The 15226-nt window shown below is 36.6% G+C and overlaps 1 long non-coding RNA gene across 1 annotated transcript in view; it reads left to right on the forward strand.

Annotated features, from left to right (window-relative positions):
- The first annotated feature begins 6207 nt into the window (after positions 1-6207).
- Positions 6208-15226, forward strand: part of LOC138989229 (uncharacterized) — a 54651-nt gene continuing 45632 nt past the window's right edge. The window contains exon 1 of the long non-coding RNA XR_011465475.1: positions 6208-6314. This is a non-coding gene — a long non-coding RNA (uncharacterized lncRNA). The remainder of the gene's footprint in view (positions 6315-15226) is intronic.

Genomic DNA, 15226 nt, shown 5'->3' on the forward strand with positions numbered 1-15226 from the left:
CAACAAGTGAATGAATAAAGGAAATATATATAGTGGAATACTACTCAGGCATAAAAAAGGAAAGAAATTTTGCCATTTGCAGCTACATGGATGGACTTGGAGGGCATTATACTGAGTGAAATATGTCAGAGAGAAAAAGACAAATACTATGTGATATCATGTATGGGTGGAATCTAAAAAATGCAACAAAGTAGTGAATATAATATAAAAAAAGGAGACTCACAGAGAGCAAGCTAGTGTTTTCCAGTGGTTGCAGGGACAATATAAGGGTAGGAGAGTGGGAGGTACAAAGCATTGGGTGTAAGATAGGCTCAGGGACATATTGTACAATACAGGGAAGATACCAATATTTTTTAATATGGCACAGCTGGTAAAGAATCTGCCTGCAATGTGGTAGACCTGGGTTTGATCCCTGGTTTGGGAAGATCCCCTGGAGAAGGGAAAGGTTACCCACTCCAGTATTCTGGCCTGAAGAATTCCATGGACTGTATAGTCTATGGGGTCCCAAAGAGTCGGACACAACTGAGCAATTTTCACACTCACATATACTTTTACATAAATGGAAAAGTAACCTTTAAAATTGTATAAAAATGGATATTAAAAATTTTTAAATACCTGAATATATTCCTCATTTTTTACTTCTTTTTAATTCATTGAATCATGGTATAGTTTTGCTTATTTGAAAGTTGATTTTCCATCTTTTTACAGCAAGCAGGTATTTAGCTTAATTAATTGGCTTTAAAATTCTGATGCTGAAGCTGAAGCTCCAATACTTTGTTCGCTTGATGCAAAGAGCAGATTCGCTGAAAAAGATCCTGATGCTGGGAAAGACTGAGGGCAGGAGGAGAAGGGGGTGACAGAGGATGAGATGGTTGGATGGCATCACCGACCCAATGGGCATGAGTTTGAGCAAACTTTGGGAGATAGTGGAGGACAGGGAAGCCTGGCATGCTGCAGTTCACAGGGTCACAGAGAGTCGGTCACAATATAGAGACTGAACAACAAAATTCTGATAGCAGGATCTCACTCAAATTGCTAAAGTGTATGTTTAAATCATTATAGTCCCTACCCCCTTCTGAGAGCAAGTTGAAAGTCTGTACTTTTACTTAGGGACTCCTCCCTTGGGCCTGGGGCTTGCCAACCAGTACCATTTTTTAAGGAAACTTTCCTCCTTTGGTTACTTATTTTCTCTAAGTTAATTGAAGTCTTAGGCCTTGGATATAACATCTGATGCAGCTTCATTATAGTATTAAATGTTGAGTGCCGTGCTGCCTTTGAAATGAAGCGGATGAGTAGTGCCTCATTTTTTTATTTTCATGTTTAATCTTTTTTAAAAAATTCTGTGCTTCTGAACCTTTTGAAGTTTCTTTGATGGTAATACACAGGTAAGATTCAACATTCAAAACACAAATAGAGATATTGAAGAAAAAAAAATCCACCTCTCCTGTCTGTCTCCAAGCCTCAGCTCCAAGTAGTAGAGACACCAGGGTTACCAAAATGTTGATTACCAGAGAGGTGTTCTTTACCCACCCCCACCCCCCATAACTCTATCCGAGGCACTACTCTGTATCAGTGTATACAGCTGTTCCTCATTCTTTTCATCTTCTGCGTAATATCCTTTGTTTAGATGAATCTTTTTTTTTTTTTTTCCTAACCAGCCTCTTCTGAAAGTTGTTTGGCTTGTTCCTAGACATTTGCTATCACAGTGAGGCAAATACATTTCTCCGCGTGTACTCTTCCAGGAGTAAGTAAAGAGTACATTTCTAAAATGAATAAGCTAGCTCAAATGGTATGTTGTCCAACTCCGTGCAACCCCATGGGCTGCAGCATGCCAGGCTATCCTGTCCACTATCTCCCGGAGTTTGTACAAGTTCATATCCATTGAGTTGGTGATGCTATCTAACCATCTCATCCTTTGCTGCCCACTTCTCCTTTTACCTTCTGTCTTTCCCAGCATCAGGGTTTTTTCTAATGAGTTGGCTCTTCGCATTAGGTGGCCAAAGTGTTGGAGCTTCAGCTTCAGCATCAGTCCTTCCAATGAATATTCATGGTTGAAACGGCAACCCACTCCAGTATTCATGCCTGGAAAATCCCATGGACCGAGGAGCCTGGTGGGCTACAATCTATGGGTTCGCAAAGAGTCAGACAAGACTGAGTGACTTCTGTGTGTATTTGATCTCCTTGTATGCACTTAATTTTGCTAAATATCATGAAATTGTCTCATAGACAGAAGTTCTACAAATGTATTCTCCCAACAACTCCTGAAAGTAGTAGTGCTCTTGTACACTTCCCAGAGCAATTTATTAACAAAATACTTTTCTTTACTATTGTGATAAGTGAAAAATAGTTTCTCACTGTCATCTTAATAAGTAATCTTCTTATGAGGGAGTTGAGTATCTTCTTAAAAATAATATAAAATAATATTAATAATAGGAAAATTATTACTAAAATACACATACACATAAGAAATGCAAATATAATAACAATAAAAAATAAGCACACCCCATTGGGCTTTAAAACATTGTCAATCAGAGTGAAGAACACTTTCTGTAGTGTGCCTTTCTGTAGTTGAATTTCCTCATTTCTTCTTTTCAGAAGCATTTGCTGCCCTGAATTTAGTACTTTTTATGCCTTATAACTCACATATGTGCTCCCTAACTACATGTATGTGTATGTAATTAGTTTGCATGTTTTTAAATTTCATACGGTATTATCTGCATGTTTTCTTCAGTGATGGTTTTTAATCCTCAACGTTATTTTATAAGAATGCATTCATGATATCTATATAGCTCAAATTCATTCGTCTTAGTGCTCAGTATTCCATTGAATAAACACATCACAATGTATTTATTTTACTGTTGATGTTCATTTAGTTTTTTCTCCAGTTGTTGCTCTTTAAGACAGTGCTGCTATGACCATTCTTGTAAATGTCTCTGCATCTTATAAATGTCTCTGTAATGGAATACTCAGGCCTGGGAGTGGATCTGCCATGGGATTTGGCATCTTCAACTTTACTGCATGTTGCCAAATTGCTTTGGAAGTAATTGCCCCAATTTATACTCCCATCAGCAGGGTAGAAGAGTTCCCATTGTTTTTCATCCTTGCCAGAATGTGGCATTAGGATGTATTAATTTTTTGCCAATATGATGAATTCAAAACGGAATTTCATTGTGGTTTTCATTTGCATTTCCCTGATTACAAATGGGAATAAGCATATTTATGTAAAAGCATTTGTATTTTTCATTTATGTAAATAGCCTTCTTGTGGTCTTAGCTATTAGGTTATTAACTTTACTATTAGGCCATTGTTGTTTTATTTTTCATTGCTTTCTAGGAGGTTTTTTTATGTTATTTTTGGGATATTAACTATTTAGCTATCATTTTTATCACAAATAGTTTTTCTAGATTTTCATTTTTCTTTTGTCCTTATTTAAAGTAACCTTTATTCTAAAGCAAAATACTTGAATGTATACATTTATACATATTTTCACATAAATAAAACTTTATATAAATGCATAAATGTGACCACATGTAGGAATTTTGTGCATAATTTTTTTCCTGTTTTTGTCTTTCTCTCCATTTTCTTCTGCTTTCTCCTCACATGAATCTCCTTTCCCTGGAAAAATAGTTCATATTAAAGACTTTCTGTAACATCCATGTTTTTCATTATATTCAGACAATTCTATGTGACATAATTTACAGACATGTACATTTATATACATACCACATGAGGTATTTTAATTTTATCATTATTTGGTTTATAAAAGTAGGATTCAATCCCTGGGTCGGGAAGATCCCTGGAGAAAGGAATAGCAACACGCTCCAGTATTCTTGCCTGGGAAATTCCATGAACAGAGGAGCCTGGGCAAATTACAGTCCATGGAGTCACACAAGAGTCAGACAGAACTGAGCAACTAACACTAAGCTAATATGATTTTTAAATATTTCTATATTTTCACCTGATAATATTTTTTTGAAAATCACTCCAAGTCAGTTTGTATAGTTTTAATTCATTCTTTTAGTGGCTCCTAAATTGCCTTGCATTAGCAAAATCTTTGCTAAGAAAAAGCCAGAGTGTAGAAAACTCCAGAAAGCTAAAGAAGGATAATGATACTTAGTCAAGATTTTAGTAAATATATTTTGGACATGTGTCTATATGCATGAACTTTATAGTGACACTAAGAAGTACATTTTGCCCACAAAATTTTGTCATTGTAGAAATTAATCTACAGGTGAATGCATGTATACGTGGCACAGAACCAAATAATGCAAAGTACATCCTTCTATTCTGTTCCCAACTCTAGTAGATGGCTGTGTGAACTTGGGGGAATAATTTCCCTTTCTGGACTCCAGTTATCTCATTTATAAAATGAAGGACAGAATTAGATTGTAGGCCGTGTTCCTGAGGTAGTCATATTGTGAGAAAGCCGATTCAAGGCTGATTCAGGGTTTGCTGTCTTCACACCAGCGGATGTGGCGCCACCACGTGGTAGCAGTGTGAACACAGTTTAAAATGCATTTGATTCATCAACTTGCAAATTATGATTCCTCATCAGTTTCTAATTTGAGGAATTGGCTTCATTTCAAGTTTTGCACACGAATTGGGACCTCCTTAACATGCTTACTTTTCACTATTTCAAGTTTTTATAAAATGTGGCCACACTTTTTGAAAATTAATTTTTATTGGAGTATAGTTTTTTACAATGTTGTATTGGTTTCTGCTCTACAGCAAAATGAACCAGCCATACGTATACAAATGCCCCCTTCCTTCCAGATTTCCTTCCACACTTGATAGAGCAGTTTTGACCTCCAACGTTCTTTCAACACCACAGTGTAGCAGTTAATCACGTGAGAAAAAGGGAAAAAATATAATAATCAGAGAAAATTATTCATACTATGAGAGTGAATTTTAGATAAAAGTATTCAATAGCTTTAGCAGTTATATGACTAAAAAACATCAAAATGACTGAAGTCCCTTAAATCGGGAAGTAAGGGGAACCAGAAAAATTGGGGGCAGCCTTAGATATAAAGATATAAGTCACTGTATTAGAATTCTGTATTATCACTTAGTTTTCAAAGTATTTGAGACATATGCTAAATTGAAGCACATTACACAATCCAGGAATGACATGGTAAATAAAGGACAATGTCAGTTTTTATTATTTTTCTAACACTTGTGGATCTATTACTGTTTATTGAAAATCATTGTGTCAACTCTTTACTGACATTATGTATTTGATTTTTGTTTATTTTTAAGTAAATATTGAATTTTAGAATAGTTTCAGATTCATATAAAAGCTTCAAAGATAAGACAGAGAGTTCCCATGTACCCTGTACTCAGCTTCCTCCTTTAATATCTTGCTTCACTGTGGTACATTTGTCAGAACTTGAAAGTAAATGTTTGTTGTTGTTGTTCAGTCACTCAGTCATGTCTGACTTTTTGTGACCCCATGGACTGTAGCACCCCAGGCTTGTCCATCACCATCTGTCCATTACATCACCCCTGCCCATCACCATCTCCCGGAGCTTGCTCAAACTCATGTCCATTGAGTCTTTGAGGCCATCCAACAATCTCATCCTCTGTTGTCCCTTTCTCCTCCTGCCTTAAATCTTTCCCAGCATCAGGGTCCTTTCTAATGAGTCAGCATCAGGTGGCCAAAGTATTGGAGCTTCAGCTTCAGCATCAGTCCTTCTAATGAATATTCATTTAGTAACTCATTAGAATATTCATTTACTAACTATAGAGCCACCAAGCAGACGACCCACAAACTGCAGAACAATTAAACTGAAGAAAGCAAACCTTGGAACCTTATTATTACCTAAAGTCCCTACTCTGTTCAGATTTCCTTAGTTTTCACCTAATGTCCTTTCGCTGTTGCAGGATCCCACACAGCTTTCCATGTTACACTGAGGCAGAGTGTCCTTTTGTGCTCCTCTTGGCTGTGGCAGTTTCTCAGATTTCCTTTGTTTTTGAAGACGTTGATGGTTTTGAAGAATACTGGTCAGGTGTTTTGTTAACTGTTCCTCAATTGGGGTTTGTCTGATGTTTTTCTCATGATTAAAATGAGGTTATGGTTTTCTTGTGAGGAAGACCACAAAGGGAAAGTACCACCCTCATAACTTCAGAACAAGGGTACATACTGTTCACATGGTTTATCACTGTTGACGTGGATCTGCATCACAAGGCTAGTATTTGCCAGATTCCTGACCAAAGTGGTGTTGGCCAGATTTCTCCACTGTGAAGTTATATTTTCCCCTCTTTCCATACGGTATCCTTTAGAAGGAAGTCACCATGCAAAGCCCACACTTGACAAGGTAAGGAGTTACCCTTAGGCCATTTAAGTAGGAAGTATGCACACAAATTATTTGAAATTCTTCTACATGAGATGTTTGTCTCTTTTCCTCCATTTATTTACTTATTTCATAGGGACTTGTGGCTATTTATTTTGCACTTTGGGTTATAGCCCAGGACTTTGTTATCTATTCTGATGTTCAAGTTGTTCCAGTTTTGGCCATTGCCAGTGCCTTCGCGTTAGCCTCTGTGTCCCTTTGACATGCCCCATCATTTTGTTTTGGGAACACTTCCTTACTTCCTGTCACTGCAGTCTGCTCCAAGCTCATCTTGTGTGTTTCCAGCCCCAATGTTAGAATCAGCCATCTCTCCAAAGAGCTCTGGTTCTTTTTATTGGAGAATGTTATTAGAAACTAAGATCTGGGCACAAGATGTGATTTTTGTTAACTTTGAATCTTTCTTCTGTATGTTTTTGCATATATAGTTCCCTCTCCATGTCTTAATCGTCTTAAAACTGAGATGAATTTCTAAAAGCTTTGAACACTTACGGATGACTTTGGTTAGTAAGATTTGCTTCGCTCTGGCTAACTGTTGTTTTGGATGGTTTCTACTCTTACCACTACTCCATCACTATTTGTAGAGTTTGTCACTCACAGATATGAATTCAGGATAGAAGCTTTCTGGAGAGAAATTATAAATTATGTATGCAGTTTTTCTCGCTACATTACTTTTGACTAAATCAACAGCCGACAAATACGTTTCCGTAGTGAATAAAAAGCACTACGTGTATATACGCATACAGGTGTTTCCCTTTAGGCTTCTTATTGGATCACATTTCGGGAAGAAAAGTGCCGAAATTATTAGCCTGTGATTCGCTTGAAAGTAGCACCTGTGTGTTCTCTCCCTCATCCTTATGTTTCCAGGGCTTAGCTTGTACTCGACACAATCCAGGGGTTTCCTAAACATTGGCTGAATAAATTACAGAGACTCCTAGAACATGGTGAGGCCTCCCATCAATAATTTAGGTGTGTCTAAGGGTTTTTTGTTTTCATTTTTGTTGTTTTTTGAATGGCCTGCTTTGTTTTGTGGGTTTCAGTACCACTAATTAAAAGAATGGTGGTCACTATCTTTTTCAGGGAAACTGTTTTCATCCCTCAGATTATGTTTCATCATGAGCCATGGTAAATTAATCAGTTTTAGGCTTCTTTTCCAGTGATGAAATAAGGCTCAAACTGTTCATTTAAGAGAAAGTGCTTGCCCATAGAAAGCCTATAAACAAGAGTGTGTTTTCCCTTGATTCACAGTAAAACATGAACCCTTTATCTGAGCTCTCTATTACATGGAAAAGCATTTCAATGTATCGTGTTGAATAAGCTCATCTTCTACTGGATGGTACTGAATTTAATTAGAAGAAAATATCTTCATGAAAATAAGGCTTAAATGATATACTGTTTCATTTTAAGACCATAAGTCATCATATCCTCTAAATGGTGGGATAATGACGCTGAAACAAAACCCTATAGCAGAAAAAGTATTCATTTGGTGCTCAGTCTTTCTGGGGAAAACATGTGCATTTTTATTCTTTATCTCCCTTATATTTTTACTTCCAGTTTCCCATTTGAAAGAAAGTTCTCTTGTATGTTTCATTTTAATTCTATTCTAGATTCAGTATAATCTTCATAAAATGAGATTCATTTAAATATACTTGAGGAACTGAGCAGTCTTGGATGAAAGTATTTGAGGCAGCATTTATGTCTTCAATATAAACACTAGCACCACCATCCGTCCGTCTATTCATTCATCCACTTATCAACACTGCTGTGTGTCCATTGCTGCTGTGGTGCTGGGGAAACATGGATGGGAAAGATAGATCGTGCTTTCAGCAGGGGAGGTGTTAAAAGAAACTGAATAACGTAGCAGGATGGTTCTGGTTGAGCAGAAGAAAACACAAAATCTGGGTCTGGCCTATTGTCTTGTGACATAAGGTGGCCTTTAAGGGCCATGTGTTGTGTGTAGCCGCACAATGACTGGGACAGAGAGAACTGGGGTGGCCTGGAGTCTTGTCCCTGGCCATTAGCTTTTTTTTTTTTTTCCTTTTTAAATAATAAGTCACATTTACTAAGTCTTAGCCCATGTCTGGACACTGTTATAGGGACTCTGTGTGGTCTTAATTGGTTCATTTTTCACAAGAGCCCATCCCAACAACTAGCTTACTGAGATGACTCTGTGGTCTGGAATAGGCATTGTAGCTCCTATTTCCATTTTGCAGATGAGGAAACAGAAGCACTGAGAGTTTAATGAAGTTAACTAAGACCATGCAGCTCGCAGTGGCATAGTCAGGAGGTGAGCCCAGGCAGTGTGCTCCAGAGCCAATCTCTCACTGTAATGATTATCTGCACTCTTTCGAAGTCTTAAGGAAAAAGCAACAACAGTCAGAAGCTAAAGAAGTTGTTTTTCTAAAGGGCTCTATGAGTCAAGTAAAAGTAGTGAAGGAAGAAGGAGTGGGGGGCACACAAAGTGCTTCATTTTTTTTTAATTTAAATTCATTTGTTTTAATTGGAGGCTAATTACTTTACAATATTGTATTGGTTTTGCCATGCTGCTGCTAAGTTGCTTCAGTCAGGTCCGACTCTGTGCGACCCCATAGACGGCAGCCCACCAGGCTCCTCCGTCCCTGGGATTCTCCAGGCAAGAACACTGGAGTGGGTTGCCGTTTCCTCCTCCAATGCATGAAAGTGAAAAGTGAAAGTGAAGTCGTTCAGTCATGTCCGACTCTTAGTGACCCCATGGACCGCGGCCCACCAGGCTCCTCCGTCGCCATACATCGACATGAATCCGCCACGGGTGTACATGTGTTCCCCATCCTGAACCCCTTTTCCACCTCCCTCCCCGTACCATCCCTCTGGGTCATCCCAGTGCACCAGCCCCAAGCATCCTGTATCCTGTATTGAACCTAGACACGGAGGAAACCAGAATTGAAAGAGACACGTGTACCCCAATGTTCATCGCAGCACAGTGCTTCCTTTGAGTGGCCAACAGTGACCTAGAGTCTGGGAGAGGGAACTCAGCACTGCCCCTTGAGACTGATGGAGTCGGGAGACCTGAAAGCTAGCATCCCAACATGGACATCATTGTTCTCACCTGGGACACCAGCCATCCTGAGGTGAAACATCCTCTGTTAACTTCAGAAGCCAAGGACAATGACAGAGGGCAGAGGAGTAGGGCAGCGGGCACAGTGAAGCAAGAGAAGAGCCCAGAATCTTCAAGGGGACTGTTCGTGAAGCTGGATATATTGATACAGCTTAAGTTGCTTTGATGTGGTGCACATTCTGGCTGACCCCATGAGAGCTATGAAATCATGGTTTTGCTGTTTGTTGTTTTTTTTCCCAGGCAGTGTGTATAATATTCCTAAACCTTACTCTGCTTTGAGGCTCACTGAGATTATAAGAGATTTACATTTTCCACTTCATTAAATATAATTTGAATGTTTATGGATTTATATTATTTGTATAAATGAAAAAAAATTTCCCTATAATTTGATAGAGTTGGGTTAACTTCTAAAGAAATTATAGTACAAATTTATTATTCGTAATAAATTTTTATAATAGCAATCATGCTTTATTAGTATTACTGACAGAAATGTCAGAAATTTAATTGAGCATTATTGTGCCATCCAGTGCTAAGAATGAGGATCAACTATGTGGACCAAATAGTCTCCTCCCTGCTGTCTTTAACTTTAAGGGAGAGATGTGAACATTTTATGTAGCTCATTCAAGATGCAAGGGAATTCTCAGAGATGAGCAGATGCAATGCTTAGAATGATTGATGGTCTTTTCCGAGATGAGCGAGTACAGGAAACAAGACTGTGTGACCGTGTTTCTGCCGGGGTTCCAGGTCCATTCTCCTTTCATCTCTGGCCTCCCTCCATCATAGACTACCCCCTGTCGTAGAGGAGAACAATTGGATGAGTTTTCCCAAGGATAGGGTGAAGTGGTTTATTTTTATCATCACCTAGTAATACAAACTGTTAAACAGAAAAAACTGAGATAAGGTTTCATCCAAACATCTCATCAAAATGTCCCTGCTTCGGAACGTGTTGCACCCGAGGGACTCTTTCAAAGACTGAAGTCAAAACAGCTGCATCTGAGTGACTGCCTCCAAATGAAGAACAGCCCCATGGAAAGGTCAGGTACCTAGAGCCCATGGGAGATCCTCTCTTGACACTTCCAGGCATAACGGGACCAAGATTTTATAGTGTGTTCCCCCATGCCCACAGTCCCCTGGGGCTTTGAAATCTCTGTATTAAAAGTATCACATGAAAATAAATAAATAAATAAAAGTATCACATGACCTAAATGTCAGGGAAAAATTAAGCTCAGTGTTTTAGAGGAGGGAACCTTGAAAAGGAGATTTCCTGGAGGATAAAGAAGTGACCTAGGGGACTGGAGAAATGAGGGTAACTGGGAGGAGGGACAAGGGGGAAGGAGAAGGTATTCCAGGCTGAACAAAGACCCAGGCGTAAGAAACCGAGTGGATGATCACCACAACCTATAGGCATTTGAGGTTGCTCACCGTCCATCCTTTACTGAGCACCTACTGTGTGCTTCACTACACTGTCCCCATCATTTTAGAGAGGACATGACACGTGGTTGACCTAGCACATGGTTCAGTCTTTTTTCCCTCCTCTCAAAGACAACAACAAAATATACTTGATCCCTAAACCGATTTCAAAAAAACAATTTGATTTTAACCATGTGTGGTTTCCCCTCAGATATGTTCTACTTAATTTTTAAACTACTTTAATATGAATTAAACAATCCAGAAAACTATTTTTTTCTATTTAGTTTTTAAATCACCTTAATCTGAATTAAATACAGATAAACAATTTGATTTATTTTGAAAAATACAATTACATTAGAAATAAAAATACAAATTGCTGACCAATTAAGTTATTAAGCATCCACTTAGTAAGCCATAACTTATAAAAATATCTTAATTACTCAATCTTAATAATGATAGTTTATATTCTATAGAATAGCAAACTATGCTGAAATATTTTAAATACTATATGTCAATCTTCTTAAAAAATAAATCAACATGTGGATTAAGTTTTCTGTAACATTGCTATTAACCTGAATATTCCCATGGTAACAAGACATATCTAACAGAATACAAAGCAGATAACTTTCAATATTTAATTCAAATTCATAAATAAAACCATATTTGTAGTTGTATGAAAGTTGCACATTAATCCAATCTATCAGGTATACAGAAATTTTTAGAATCATATTTTAGAAAATTTTGTGTTAAGACTTTATAATTAATTTCTGATTACAAAAGTAAGACATACTTTCTGTAGAAAAATGAAAAAATCAAAAGGAGAATTAATCTCAGATTAATATTTGTTTGCAGACTATTTGCAGTCTTTCTTATATGTTGTTTCATTTATAAATGTTTTACAATTCTGTATCAAATTATAAATTTAGTTTTGTATCTTTTATTTTTGACTTCTTCCTATGTTGTGAATTAGCTTTTACATTTTTTTTGATAAGTAACAAATTTGTGACATCCTCCACAATGTAATCATGTACTTCCTGTTTAAGGAAATTTTTTTGAAGTCTTAACCACAATTAATCTAATACTAGCAATTATGAAGCCATACTCTGCCCCTTAAAAAATAATGACTAAATAGTTAATTTCTTTATGTCCTTTTTTACTGATTTTGTCAGGTGATTTCTATAAGCATCCAAAATTGATTAACAGTGTTTCAGACTTACTCATCCTTACCAAACATGTTTTGTGTGTGTCTAAAATAGAGTAATTGAGAGAACTTCTAGGAACTCAATCATAAAACAACTAACTTCTGAAGGAGAACTTAGGGGAGGCATTGCCTTATATTTCAGCATTTCTAGTAATCTCCCAGAAAGGCCATAGTATAAAATTTTAAGTATGGTTTACTTTTGGTACACAAAGAAAAAATGATAGTCAGAAAATGCCCTCCACTTGGACATTTTCACTTTAAATATATCTGTTTCCATTATTTTAACTTTGAAATAATATCAAACAGCAGATTATATCTATATAGGATAGATACAACATAAGGACCATAAAATCTAACAGATCCAATTTACTGGAATATAAATGATCAGACAGGGAAATGATGACATTGCCTTCCTCTGGTTGCAAAGAGCAGCAAAAGGAGAAATTTACAAGTTAGAGAAGACCTCAACCCAAGAGGAGAAATGCAGTGGAAGACCAGGAACTTTGGAAACCAAGATTGCCAAGATTTGGGAAAACCTAGGAAGTCCTCTTCTTTCCCAGAAGTCTCATTTCAGCATATCTATGCCACTTGATTCGTGCTTCTTTCTCTGCCGAGCAGCCTCCTCTGCTCCTCAGTCACAGATTGAGAAATGATGGATGATACCTGCAGCTCCAAGACTTGCAGGAAGTTACATACAGGTACAGCTACATGGAGAAATGGATTTTCTCTCAGTTCTATCCATTAGGTGCTAGAAACTGGATGTTTGTGTCCCTGAAAAATTTCTAAGTCCAAACTCTAATCCCCAGTGTGATAGTATTTAGAAATGCAGCCTTTGAGAAGTAATTAGGTCATGAGGGTGGAGCCCTCAAATGAGATTAGTGCCCTTATAAGAAGCAGCACCAGGCAGCTCTCCTCTGTCTGCTCTCAGCCTTTAGAGGATACAATGAGGAGATGGCTATCTGCAAACCAAGAAGTGGACTCACACCAGACACAGGATCTGCTGGCATCTGGATCTTGGACTTCTCAGCCTCCAAAATTGAGGGAAAGAAATTATTGTTTAAACTGCCCAGACTATATTGTTTTGTTATAACAGGCAAAGCTGACTAAATCAGCCAGTAGTTGTCTCAGCTTGACTCACATGCCTAATCCTGTGCCCATCAGCTGTGACCAGGGTCCAGAGTCAACTTGGAATAACCTCTGAATCCCCTCTGATTACTGCAGCAGGGGCCAAATGATGCTTATAATTTTGCCCACTGCAGCCAGGTATCTAAGAAATAGTTTCTGAATTTGTACAAAGTATGAGTTTCTTTTTACTATTTTTTCCTTTTTTGAGAATTATGTTAATAGTACACAAATACATTTTCCGTGTATCTGGTCCATAGACTTCCAGACCTTTTCCTTCGGAGAAATCTTACTGTAAATTTTGTTCTACAATTTGTTTTTGTTTTGTCACTTAACAATATGTCTTGGGTGTTAAAGTTATATATTTTAATGAATTAATTTTTGAAGGTATACAAGTAATACTTGAATTCATCTTTATTGTAAAAAAATTCTAGTAATACATATCATATGGATGAAGAAGTCAAAGTTCTGTTTCACACAACTCCTGAATTATTTTTTTTTAATTTTACTACTATCATGGTTATGTACATTGCTTTGCAACTTGAATTAATGCATAAATGTATATTCATTATTTTAAAAATACATTACTTAATGAAACATTATTTTTAAATATAAGTGCACAGTGAAAAAAATAGAATACCTTTTCAACACCTTCCTGCTTCCGCAGTCTACCTTGCTTTCTCAAAATTACCATTAACAATGTCTTTCTTGTTTTTATAAAACATTCATACAAAAGTGGATAGGTTGGGATTTTTTCTTTTAATGTAATTGGGATCAATTATATTGTAAAGTAAAAGTAAAGTAAAAATAACTACTCTTTTCAGTGTACAGATGTATTTTACAGATAGTTCCACATCAGTACATTGTTGTTGTTCGGTCACCCAGTCACGTCTGACTCTTTGTGACCTCATGGACTGCAGCACGCTGGGCCTCCCTGTCCCTCACCGTCAGTATATACAGACTTACTAAGTTCTCTCTAGCATTCCATTTTATGAATGTGCTGAACTATTCCTCTACTGATAAATTTTGTTTTCAATTTTTCTCTGTTAAATATTATGATGAATATATTTGTACATATTTCTCCATACTCGTGTGAGAATATTTTTCTATATTAAATAAACATAAATATTACAAAAGAGTCCTTCAGGAAAAGCTGCAATAATATAACTCCATTCCACATGCAGTGTTCATTTCCATACAACCTTGCCAACCCTGGATATCAACAATCCTTTTTAATTTTTGCCAATGTGAATAGTAAAAAAATTTTCTTTTCTTGTTATAATTTGTGTTTCCTCATTAGTGAGCCTGGGCATCTGTATTTGTTCACTGGTCATTCATATTTCTTTTTTTTTCTCTTGGAGTTTTTACCCTATTTTAAAAATCAATTTGTTGGAACAGTTTATTCGTCTGTCATTTTGTGTTCTGTAAATAACTTCCAGATTTAACTTTATTCCTGGTATCTTTATCATGTGAAGTTTTATTTTTTTTAAGTAGTCAACACCATTAGTCTTTTCCTTTATGGATTCCAGATATTGTGCATTGACTTGGAAGTTCTTTACCACACCAAGACTATAAAAACATTCTCTGGTTTATAAACACATTGATATATTTTTAAAGATTTAACTTTTAAAACAATCTAGAATTATTTGAGTATGTCTGTGTTGTACATTGAGAGCTAACTCTGTTATGAATAAGTGATTGTCTTATTGGTTACGTAATTGACTAATAACCACTCAACTGATTTGAAAATCTACTTTTCCTATAAATTGAATTCTTATACATAATTGTTCTATTTTCAGACCTTGTTTTCTACTCACCCCTTTCTATTATTTTTATAGTGCTATACTGTTTCACTGAACATAATTTTATATTATGCTTTGATATATGATTTTTCTTTTCTCGACTTTTCCTTTTTCAAATTTTCTCTTACAGATAAATACCTTCCAATTAAGTTACATAAAGAGTCTTATTGGATGTTTTCCTAATTTTCTTCCAACCTTCTGTAGGACTTTTTATTGGAATTATGTTAAATGTAGAGACAAATGTGAAGAA

Source organism: Bos mutus, chromosome 9 (genome assembly GCF_027580195.1).
Source record: "Bos mutus isolate GX-2022 chromosome 9, NWIPB_WYAK_1.1, whole genome shotgun sequence".
In the NCBI taxonomy this organism is placed as follows: domain Eukaryota; kingdom Metazoa; phylum Chordata; class Mammalia; order Artiodactyla; family Bovidae; genus Bos; species Bos mutus.